The sequence below is a fragment of the Diplotaxodon limnothrissa genome, linkage group LG1 (genome assembly GCF_057381915.1).
Source record: "Diplotaxodon limnothrissa isolate DT_005_m linkage group LG1, D_limnothrissa_male_GT1.1, whole genome shotgun sequence".
NCBI lineage: Eukaryota > Metazoa > Chordata > Actinopteri > Cichliformes > Cichlidae > Diplotaxodon > Diplotaxodon limnothrissa.
In genome coordinates, this window is record NC_140596.1 from 38,472,413 (window position 1) to 38,484,172 (window position 11,760).

The window sequence follows — 11,760 nt, forward strand, 5'->3', positions numbered from 1 at the left end:
CTTCTTTTGATCGTGCTCCAAATTCTTGTTGTTTAAAGTTATTAAAGCCCAGCCTTACCATGATATTCATGACCATGATGAGTGTATGCAAATTTTTGACCACAACTGTGTGTACGTGAGGTTTTAGACGATGATATCGTTTTTGTAATCTTGCTGCTCTATGATGATACAGAGAACTGTAAATCAAACAGTCAAAATATGATTAAAGTGCAGACTTTCAGCTTTAACTCAAGGGGTTTATCCAAAGTATTGCATTAACTGTTGAACTTGTCAGCAATACCAAAAAGTCTACCTCTCCATGGTTAAGAAAAACAACTTCACAACAAGAACATTCTTGAGGTGGGCGTATCTCAGGCCGATCAATGTCTACACGTAAATACAGAAGATTTACAGTAAGGTGCAAACCAGACCAGGAAGGGCAGATTAGACTTTGGCAGAGAGCAGCTGTAACAGCTGACACAGTTCTGTCTACATTCTCAGAGGACTGGATTTAAATCCATTAACTGTTGTTTTTCTAGCTAAACTTTTTACACTCGTTGTTCTGGGAAGGACACCTTTATATTGCAGTTGTGTTATGAGCTTTGTCCACGTGTTCTTTTATCACTTGAGGTCTAAAATAGGCTGTTATGTAAGATTCTGTCCTTGTGCTGTTGTACATGGCAGTCAGGCCTGCAAAGACAAATGATGAGAATAAATGGGTGTTTGACCTTTAATCTAACCTTTCCTCCTTTGTTGTATTCTCTCTGTGTAGGATGCCATGTTATAAAGGTGCGCTTCAATCAGGGATCCCACTCATCATTAAAGACAAAAGGCTGTTCGAACAAATGGGATCTAACTAATTCCCCCGTGGAAATGACAGGAGAACATGCGGCACTGTGCAAAGATTTGAGGCCTGAATCTTAAAATAAACACTTCACTAAGATAATAGACCCACACAGACGTATATACAGACAACTATTGTGAGTGACAAGGAGCCTGGACCGTAGGGATGAGCACAATTCAAATTTCCACATTAGGATACATGTTGTAAGGTGTGCTTTAGGTGGTGGCTATATATTAGGCTGTTTTCTCATGTAATAGTGAGAGGAAGCACTTGTGCAATTTCTGTTTTGAAAAATGCATTCTTGGGAGGTTAAGCAGACTTAGGGGCACTCACAGGCTTCAGGGCTTAAGGCAGTCACCATGTAATTGCAGTGTCTGTGGTTGGAGGCTGCCTGGAGAACTTATGTTGCATGTCATCCCCTCTCTTTCACCTCATTTCCTTCACCTTTCTACCATCGGCTCTCAAAAGGAATGAAAATGTCTCCCAAAGCTGCTGAAGGCAGGAAGAAGAAAAGCATTAGAAAGTATCCAAAAAGTATCATTTTGCAGCCCATCAATTCAGACCCATTCACGTTTTGCTCTTCATATTGTGGATGGAGTTTAAACTCATGCACATTACACTGCACTGTGGGGTATTTAATGTTGGAGGGGAAATGGCAAATATGTCCATCCAGACAAAGTCTATATCATAAAGCGAGCTGTCTGAATAATGTTTTTAGAGTCACTTTCATCTACTCCACAATTTACAATCTTTCTGTTTAGTCCTTGGAAATATACACAGCCACTAGAGTAGTCTAGACTTACTTCACTTTAATTCATATGTAGAAGTGAAGAAAATAAACCTTACGAAGCTAAGAGACACAAAAACCAAAGAAGAACCTGAGGCTGTCACAGTTTTTTTAAAACACTACTGTCTGCTGTCTTAGAACCAGGAGACTGAGACTGGGGATACAAGCAGATCCAGCTTTTCTGCAGAGACTCTGGGCTCAGCCTTAAAGACAGAGTGAGGCTCACTCTGTCTGATAGTATTGGAGGCATGTGAGGTGATGGGGAAATGTCCCACCAGATCGAAGCCCTGGGGCAGATTTCTACAGGCTTTGGAATAATTCATGGTAGAGTGGTCTGGGCATCAGACTGTTGTCCCCATAAACTGGACTCCAGTAAGTATCAGACGATGGGTGTAAAGAAGAAAGGACGTGCTAAGCTATTAATGTGAAGGCCAAGATGATAATAAGAAATGAAACAAGATAAATAAAATATAATTTAATAAAACCAGCCGACAATCTTCTTGTATGATCTAACTGTCACAATCTGGGAGGCAGATCATCTGGAGGAGGAGGATTTGTACCCAAACGCAGGCACGGACGACAGCGTAGCTGTGAGAAAGTTCATTAACAAAGAAAGGCAAAATATAAACCAAAGCAGAGCACTGCAGGGAACTACGCTAACAAAAACCTACACTGGGAACAGCGACAAAATAATAATGAAAGGAACAAAAACCTGCAACGAGAAACCTGGAACCGGGAGAAACACACAGCAGAAATACAGGGGTAGACACACAGATGAACCAGCGACTAACAGAGGGAAATGCAAGGCTTAAATACACAGGGGGATAACGAGGGAATGAGACACAGAAGGGGAACACAGCTGGGAGTAATCAGACATGTCAAGACCAAGGAGAAGCAAAACTCAATACACTGACATAGGACACAGACTTTCAAAGTAAAACAGGAAACAGAACAGACACAGACTAAAAGACAAGAAAAGATAAACGATGACAAAATCAAAGTTCAATAGTAATACAGAAACACTGGGTCACAGACCCAGGACCGTGACAATAAATATTTGTCAGGTAATGCTTGTGTCATGCACCTGTCAGTCCAAGTGGGCTGATAGGTGCACTTTGACAGAAGAGTCTATGGGGGTCACTAATGTTTGGGGACAGCCTCATGTGTCCTTTTAAGGAACTGCTTAAAGTTCTACCAATAATTACTAGTATAACCCATTTGATGAGGCTGTGTGCACTCCAGTGACATCACCGCATAGAAACATGAAACACTGTGTTCTGAGTCTGTTCACGTTTCTTAGGGGGAGTAAATGCAAAGCCTTAGTCATGCCGCTGAAAATGGATACGAGCCGCTGGAGCCCCAGCATGTTAGCGTCATGAAAAATACATACAACCAGATCTCGAAGGCTAATGGATGTGTGACGCACACAGAGAAGTGGTGATGCACAGGGTGAGAGGGAAAAAATCAGTTCATATTACTTAGTTAAAACTTACCCATAGTTACTGTATCAGGGCTGCCACTATGCCAGCAGGTAGATATTATGTTTAATGGTATCAGAGCGCCTTTGAAAAAATGTCTGGAAAATAAATAAAAAATGAAATACATTAAAACATGACATGAAGTTCAGTTTAACTCGTAACCGATGAAAATTCACATCTAACTGGACACGATATGATACAAACTGAGTACATCTATGCTATTTAGTTCCATTATGGGGAAACCGGACTGCTACTACACGCTGCAGTAGTGCAGATTTCAGCTCAATCAACCAGTTTAAGGTGGAAAAACCTGACTGGACACCTCAGACCACAAAACTATCCCACATGTTTGGTCAGAGGTCAGGACAGCCTCATGGCTGATTCAAAGGTAAACGCCAGCCAGCAAATCCAACCAGTCTTTCATTCACAATGTCTGTCATAAGATGAGCCGGGGTGTTCACAGTATAAGGTAGGAATTACAGCCCTTTTAAAAAAGTGTTACTTCCTGTTTATCATGGAAAAGTAAGAACTTGGTGCAGGATTAGTGGGGAGGGAAGTGAATCAATACTCAGTACTGCAAAAGAAAAGGAAATAAACACATCTCATGTTTCCTGGATGTCTGCTCACAGCAGCGGGTCTGAAGGGTGAATGAAAAAGTGGATCTGTTTTAAAACAGTGTGATATGTCTGATATCAGACGTCTGAACTTTTATAAGAATTACAAATTGAGCAAATTTAGATGTGAACATTTATATTTAATTTAAATTAAATCACTGAATCATACCTGTTATTAATCTCTGTCTCTCTTCCACAGCATGTCTTTATCTTGTCTACCTTCTCTCACCCCAACCAATCACAGCAGATGGCCCCGCCCCTCCCTGAGCCTGGTTATGCTGGAGGTTTCTTCCTGTTAAAAGGGAGTTTTTCCTTCCCACTGTCGCCAAAGTGCTTGCTCATAGGGGGTCATATGATTGTTGGGTTTTTCTCTGTATCTATGAAGCGCCTTGAGGCGACTTTTGTTGTGATTTGGCGCTATATAAATAAAATTGAATTGAATTGAATTGAACTTCTTTGGGTTAACAGCCAACTTTCTTCCATTCCTCTCCGAGTCACCTAAAACATTTCTGGTGCAGAAGTTGGCCTCACTTTAAGCCATGTACTTATCAGCCAATATCAGCGTTGGACCTCTCTAATGCTCTTGTGGCTGAATGAGAGCGAAGCTACGCTTGCCAGGTTCAACATCTGTTGTGAGGAGGCTGGATTAAGTGGATGACTGAACAGCATCTGGCAATTTCGGCGACTTTCCCAAGCCAGCAATCACATCCAATTCACAGAGTGATTGGCAAGGTGTGCAGAGGTGAGAAAGGATGCAGGGTTTGAGCATACTTCAGTCAGCTGCTTTCATCACTTTAGTGTGTCTACATGAAAAGCGTACACTGATGACAGGCTTTTCACACCACTTTCCCTCCAGCTGACAAAAAACAAATGACCAAATATACCAAAGTTTTTTTCTTACCTTTAAAGCTTGAGTTGTATGAGAGTGACGTCATATTGACAAATGACAGATTTCACTAAATGTAATTGTCTGTTCTGATAAAAGCATACAGCAGCATTTACAACTCTGATATGAAAGTACTTCACTCTGAATTCTCTTCAGTTAATAGTATTCGTTTTATTACCATACACCTGAAATACAGGCATGTAAACAGTGTAAGCACTGTAAGACTGAAGGCTGAAATGTCTTTTGACCATTTTGAGGCGCTATTGTTATGTAAATGTGTAGTGTAGGCTTCAGGAAATTTGTTAGTGTCGTACAGTTTCGACTGTTGTGTTTATGTCTTGTTTTGTTCAGTCTTTGAGTAGGGATGGAAAATATCTTTTAGGTTTTATTCCTCTTAGTTTACTTTTAAATGAAATTTGAACTCATTGACCTTTCTGAACGTGAAGGACCAAATGCAGCCGTTTATTTTAGGCTCAAAAGATGAAAAAAGGTCAAAAAATACAAGAAATTAAATTAAAGCACACCACCTGACAGGAAACAACAGGGGATATTAACAGACACTGTGAGAAAGACTAAAGGAAAAACAGTGCTATTTATACCCAGAAGGGGTAATCAGATGGAGTGGAAACAGAACAGTAATGTAGAATGTGTAGTAGAGTAACGAGACACAGAGGCGTAAACAACAGACAGGACACAAATAAGTAACAGGAAGTGAGGAAGAATAGCTAAACATGGAAACAGAAACATATGAAAAGACACAGGAGGAAAACCTGAAGGAACAAATAAACAGTGTTGGGTAAGTTACTTTAAAATAGTAACTTAGTTACATTACTAGTTACTTCTCTCAAAAGTAACTCAGTCACTTCAAGTTACTCGTTACTTTCAAAGTAACTAGTTACTAGGGAAAGTAACTTTGGTTTTACTCAGACTTCTCTTGTTAATGTGTTGCTTCCATAACTTTGCCGGTCTTCTAGCTTGCTTACTTGCCACAGTGCACTGTGCAACCTACCAATAGAAAGGAAAAGATAATGTGCATATTTCCACGAGAGAAATCCCACGCCTGGACCGTCATTGACTGCTGCCATAATTCTAGCCTATGTCACAGCGTCATGTGCGCCTTTTACATCCAACACAAAAACTGCAGTCGTGGTGCTTTCGATTGTACTCAGAACTCAGAAATTCTGCCTTCTGAATAGGAAGATGTAGGCAACACCAGACTGCAGATGAGCTGCATACAGGGCTGGACTGGGACAGAAAATTGGCCCGGGCATTTTGACTAGAGACCGGCCCGCCATTATAGGAAAAATCATAAAGCCTTTGAATGAAAACAAACGCTGTTGTGACAGTGATGTACACTGTTCTGATGGTATATATGCATCAATCTATCAATCGTTTGTTGTAAGATTCAGATAATTATTTTTTTAAAAGCGAGACATTTTAAATGAGAATAAGAAAGAAAAGTATTTCTTTGTGCCCCCCATTCCCTGTTAATGCCCTACATGGACCCCTGGCAACACTTTGCTAGATCCGCCCCTGCACAGTTACCAGCTGTCAGCTACCTAAAAAAGGATCCTGGTGTTATTTGTCTCTCAGAAACAGTTCATAACTTCCCTTCAACTCATTTATGTCACCTAAAAGGTAAACCTGTTTCTCCATCACCTGTTCAGCTCTGATGATTCAGTAAGGACATCTCCTGGTTTCATCTTCATGTGTCCCTCTTACCACAATCCAAACCGACATCATGACCAGCAGCTTTTTTGCAGCCGTGTCTCCAGCAAACATCAGCTGATACTAGAAATTAATATTAAATAAATTCTAACAACAGCTGATCAAGCTTAAACGTGCTGCTGTTGTTTAGCGCGACATCCGCTGGTTTCCTCTTTCGGCGCAAAGTGAGCGATAAACAAACAAGAGAGCCGATCAGCTGATCATTGATCAGTTTTCATGATTGAAGCAGAAACGGGAGAGGGAGGGGGGAGAATGAAAGAAGAAGAGGCAGCTGTGCAGCAAAGACAGAATAACTCCAGCTTTGTGCCTTTTTCATTGTAGCTGAATTACGGGACAAACTGTTCCTTTTCACCTCAATAAGAAACGCGTAATATTTTCTCTGAATACCAGACGGGATGGTTGGCAACTCTAATAACTTATGAACAAAATAAAGTTCAACATCATTAACTTCATAGCACCCACCCAGCTGTATAGAAACTCCGTCATGCTAGCTAGCACGCAGTACGGAAAAAGTCAGAATAACGAAAATAAACTCCACCTAAACTTGGTTTATATCTGACCCAGAGAGACTGCAGGTCATAACTTCTTACCTGAAGTTCAGTTCACACTTGGACCGGCGGCCGCCTCGGGTCTCTTTTCCTTCTGCGTCCCTTTTCCTTCATCCACCTGCTGGCCTCCACCACTTGCTAATGTTACTGAATCTGTGGAAGCTCCGCGATAGCCACCACACGAAGTAACGAGTAACGACCCTATCTAAATCCCAGTAACGAGTAACGCGTTCCTGATTTTGGCATAATAACTAGTTACCGTGCTCGTTACCACAATAATAACGTAGTTACTGTAACGCGTTACTTAATAACGCGTTAGTCCCAACACTGCAAATAAACAAACAAAAAACTAGATTGAGCACTAAAGACTCAAAAGAATGTAGAATGTAGATGATAACCAAAGCAAGAACAAAACAGACACTACAATGAACAAGAACTGAAATCTCTAAAAACTAGTAAAACCAAAGGTGCAGGACAGCGATGCTTTCATATCCAGTGTTATCAGCAAAAACTTTCATAAATATTCAGTAGGCATTAAAGGAAACGCCCTTGAATGCTTTAAATTGTATCTTTTGGGTAGGTCCTTTTCTGTTACGATGGGGAGCTACTCTTCTTCTGTTACCCCTTTTCGTTGTGGTGTCCCCCAGGGGTCTGTTCTGGGCCCTATGTTGTTCTCATTGTACATGCTACCCTTGTGCTCTATATTTGACAAATATAACATTTCTTTTCATTTTTATGCTGATGATATTCAAATCTATTTTTGTCTGACCGATGATACCCCATCTTCACTACGCTGCTTTCTTGATTGTATGAGGGAGTTCAAAGGCTGGTTATCCAGTAACTCAGAAAAGCAAACTGAAATTATTGTCTTTCATAGCCACATCCCTCGGGGACAATTAGCCGATATATTTGGGCCCTTTGCTACCTCCCTCTCTGATACAGTACGTAACTTGGGTGTTCCTTTGGACAGTTCCTTTAAACTTGATAAACAAGTGTCCTCTCTAGTCTAGCTTTTACCAACTACGACAAATCTCTAAGGCTAAGCCTTACATACTGCGAATGGATCTTGAAAAAACGTATCCATGCCTCTGTTACTTCAAGATTAGACTACTACAACTCCTTTTACCTGGACCTCCAATCTGCCCTTCTTCATAAACTGCAACTTGTCCAAAATGCAGCGGCACGCCTTTTAACTGGTACTAGAAGGTTTGATTCTATTACCCCGATCCTTGCTGACCTACACTGGCTGCACATCAAATATCGGATTGATTTTAAGATTTTATTGCTTACATTCAAAATCGTAAATAATATTGTGCTGTGCTATTTAACTGAACTTCTCAGCCTGCATACTCCTAGGAGAGCACTTCGATCATCGAGTCAAATGCTCTTGGTGCAACCTCGGTCCCGGCTGAAAACCAGAGGTGATCGTGCCTTTGCCATTGCTGCACCGAACCTCTGGAACAGTCTTCCAGCTGATATTCGCGAATTTATTCAATCTTTTAAAACACGATTGAAAACTTATTTGATTTAGTATTTTCAGTTAGTTAGTGATTTATCACATGTACACTTTGTACTTTTATTGCATCTGTATGTAATTTTAACCTATTGTGTTACTGGGTTTTTCCAGTTGATATTTCTGTGTTGATTTTAGCTAACTTTTACACTAGGAGTGAAATATTTGTTTTAACATAGTACTGTTACTGTATTTGTACTCTACTATCGTACCCATATGTAATTAATTTTATTTCATATTTTACTATTGAGAAACACTTTGTTGTACCTCTGGTCTCTAAATGTGCTATATAAATAAAGTATTGATTGATTGATTGATAAATTTGCCAAGAAAATCGAGAAAAATGCATAAAAATGTGGACTTCCCAAAATGTGTTCGCTTCCCTAATGTGCTGTTTTTTGGGATTTCACACAACAAATGAAACAGCCTCAGTGGGCCAAGTGAAGAAACAGCATTAGATTCATAACAGCGTCCTGCAGGACTCCCAGCCGCTCCGAGCTTTAGCTGAAAAAACATTACACTCTTGACATTACACTCTGTTAGTTGATATTTAAAGACGAAACGTTTTAATGAGCTTTTCTCGTCTTTTGGGGATTAATTTGCCATTAGATTAGTCGGACTTTTGGACTATGACCGGGGATTTAAAACTCTTTGTCAGGTGTCACACAGTTTAGAAACTGAGAGCTTTCAGAACATTGCACTCAGAGGACTGAGAGGTTTTTTTTGTCTGTCTGTCTTCAGTGTTGGTGTGCGTCTCTTTCCCACCTCTGCTGACCCGTCCCCTCATGTTAGAGATCTGACTCATGCAGTGGGTCCACACACATCACCCATCACATCACTGAAAATATGCAGTTTTTTAATTTCATTTTTTTAATTTTTGAGCTCCAATTTAAACAGACACTGCATAGCTGACAGGACTCGGGCAGTTTTTTAAAACCTGCAGTTCACTGAAATTTCAGAGTGACTTAGTGACACAGTGGCTACGGGCTCCCTGCAGTAATACATCACCAGTAATACATCACACCGAGGGCTTATAACTGCAGCTGAACACCTGCCTGGTGTAACGGGGACTTTTTCATTCTCGCCTTGCCACCGTTTCTGTGATCTTCATATTTCTGATTAGAAAGAATATATCACTGTCACTCAGCTTTGACTAAAGTAAAAAAAATACATTTCCTCCACTTTATTATACACTGTTATCCACTGCATAAATCTGTAAGTTTCCTCATTGTCAAAGAAATGAACAGTGTCTAATTTTTATGGTAGTTTCAATTTAATGAAGAGGGACAAAATATCAACTGAAAACACACAAAAACATGCAAAAACCCACAAAAACACATTACATGAAAGTTATGAACTGATTTACATGTCACTGAGTGAAATAAGTACATGATACAGTATCAATAAGTCAATCAAAGATACTCCTGATCTCAGCTTGTTATGTATATAAATCATATTTCTTCCGTTCCAACCTCTCCACCACCACAGGCAAGTGGTCAAAGGATGACTGATGGTTGTAGACCTGCACATGGCTGGAACAGGCGATGATACCATCTGCAAGAAGCTTGCTGAGAAGGTGACTGTTGACATGATTAATCAGAAATGGAAGTTTAGCTCAAGAGGTGATGCAAGTTATCTACTAGTTGAAAGTTGTTGGTTCGATTGGGCAAGTTGCTTTCCTCCGCATTGAATGTGTGAGAATGTCAGACAGAAGGCACTTGTGTATAGAAAAACGTGGTTGGGTTAATGTTGTATAAAATACTTAGAAAAGCACCATATAAAATTTAGAAATGGAAGAATATAAAATGACTATCAGTGCCCCTCAGGCTGGAGTTCCATCCAAGATCTTGCCTCATGGATTGAGGATGAGCTTGAGAAAGGTGGTGGTTGAGCCACTGAACATCTGACGACATGACAAAGTGGTCAGATAAAACCAAAATCGAGCTCATGCCCTGAGTATGACCCAAGGAGCACCATCCCCACAGTCCAACATGGAGGTGCAAACGTGACGAGATGAGGCTGTTTTGCTGAGGATACAGGATGACTTCACTGCATCGAGAGACCAACGGACAGGGCTACGTACGATCTTGGAAGGAAACCTTCCTCCCTCAGCCAGAACACTGAAGTCGGGCTGTGGGCGGGTCTTTTAGCATGACAAGCACCTAAAAGACATCATCAAGGCTGAAAAGAAGCACATCAAATGGTAAATGGCCTGTATTTGTATAGCGCTTTACTTAGTCCCTATGGACCCCAAAGCGCTTTACACTACATTCAGTCATCCACACATTCACACACTGGTGATGGCAGCTACATTGCAGCCACAGCTCATTGTTCCAGTTTCACCTTTTTTTTTTAAATTCAAGAAATTTTATGTATTTTACAGGAAAGGAGACAAATTATTTAAATACTGCATCATTTCTTGATAACTTTGTGGAAAAACAGACAACATTTCTTCATCTTGTGATCTTGTAATAATATAAGATGGAGTGACTTACCTAACTTGCAGGTAATAAGGAGTTTCTTGTACAGTCAATCTTTATTACATTTATAATGGCGGGATAATAGGAAATTCCATTATAGAACATTCATCATCCACATCAGCACAGTGAATATCAAACAAAGATGTAAAAAAATTAATATAGAAAATAGAAAGTAATCTACTCCATAATGTGGGCCGTCCCACAATAGTACAGTGTATTTCCAGTGCAAGACGGGGAAATGTTTTTTGTTTTCTTCAAAATGATCATGACACTGCACACTACTTAAACATACTTAAAGACCAGAGTCCTGTAACAAAGCTCGCAGTTTTCTGTGCTGATATGCAACATTTGGTGAGCATGCTCTGAAACTTACATGGTCTCTCACCTCAAGGCTCAGCTGCTGCAGTTTCTAAATGCTCCCACTTTGCAATCACTTACAGCTGATTGTTGAATACGTTGGAGGGAAGAAGTCACAAACGGACTTTTTGCAAAGGTGGCATCCTGTTAGAGTCCAACGCTCAGAGTCAATGACCTCTTTAGGACGATCCATTTTTCTCAAATGTTGGTGAAGGCAGACAGCACGGCTCGATTTTACACACATGCAGCAATGAGACTGAAAAAATTAAACATAGCAAATTAAACAATGCTGTAAGTTGGAACACATATCGTACAGACTGATAAAATATAGAGTGAGCTTTGCAATGAATCCAAGGATAACAACAAGAAGCACTCTGGGTAATATTTACTTTGGAGGGAGTGCTATTGTATTTAGCATAAACACTACGCGGGAGTAGGTCACAGGTAATGATTTGTATGAAACTGGACAAGAATAACTTGAGCATATTATTCAATATGCACTACAGCACATTTCTAGAATCCAAAAGAACAAATGTGTGTTTTTCT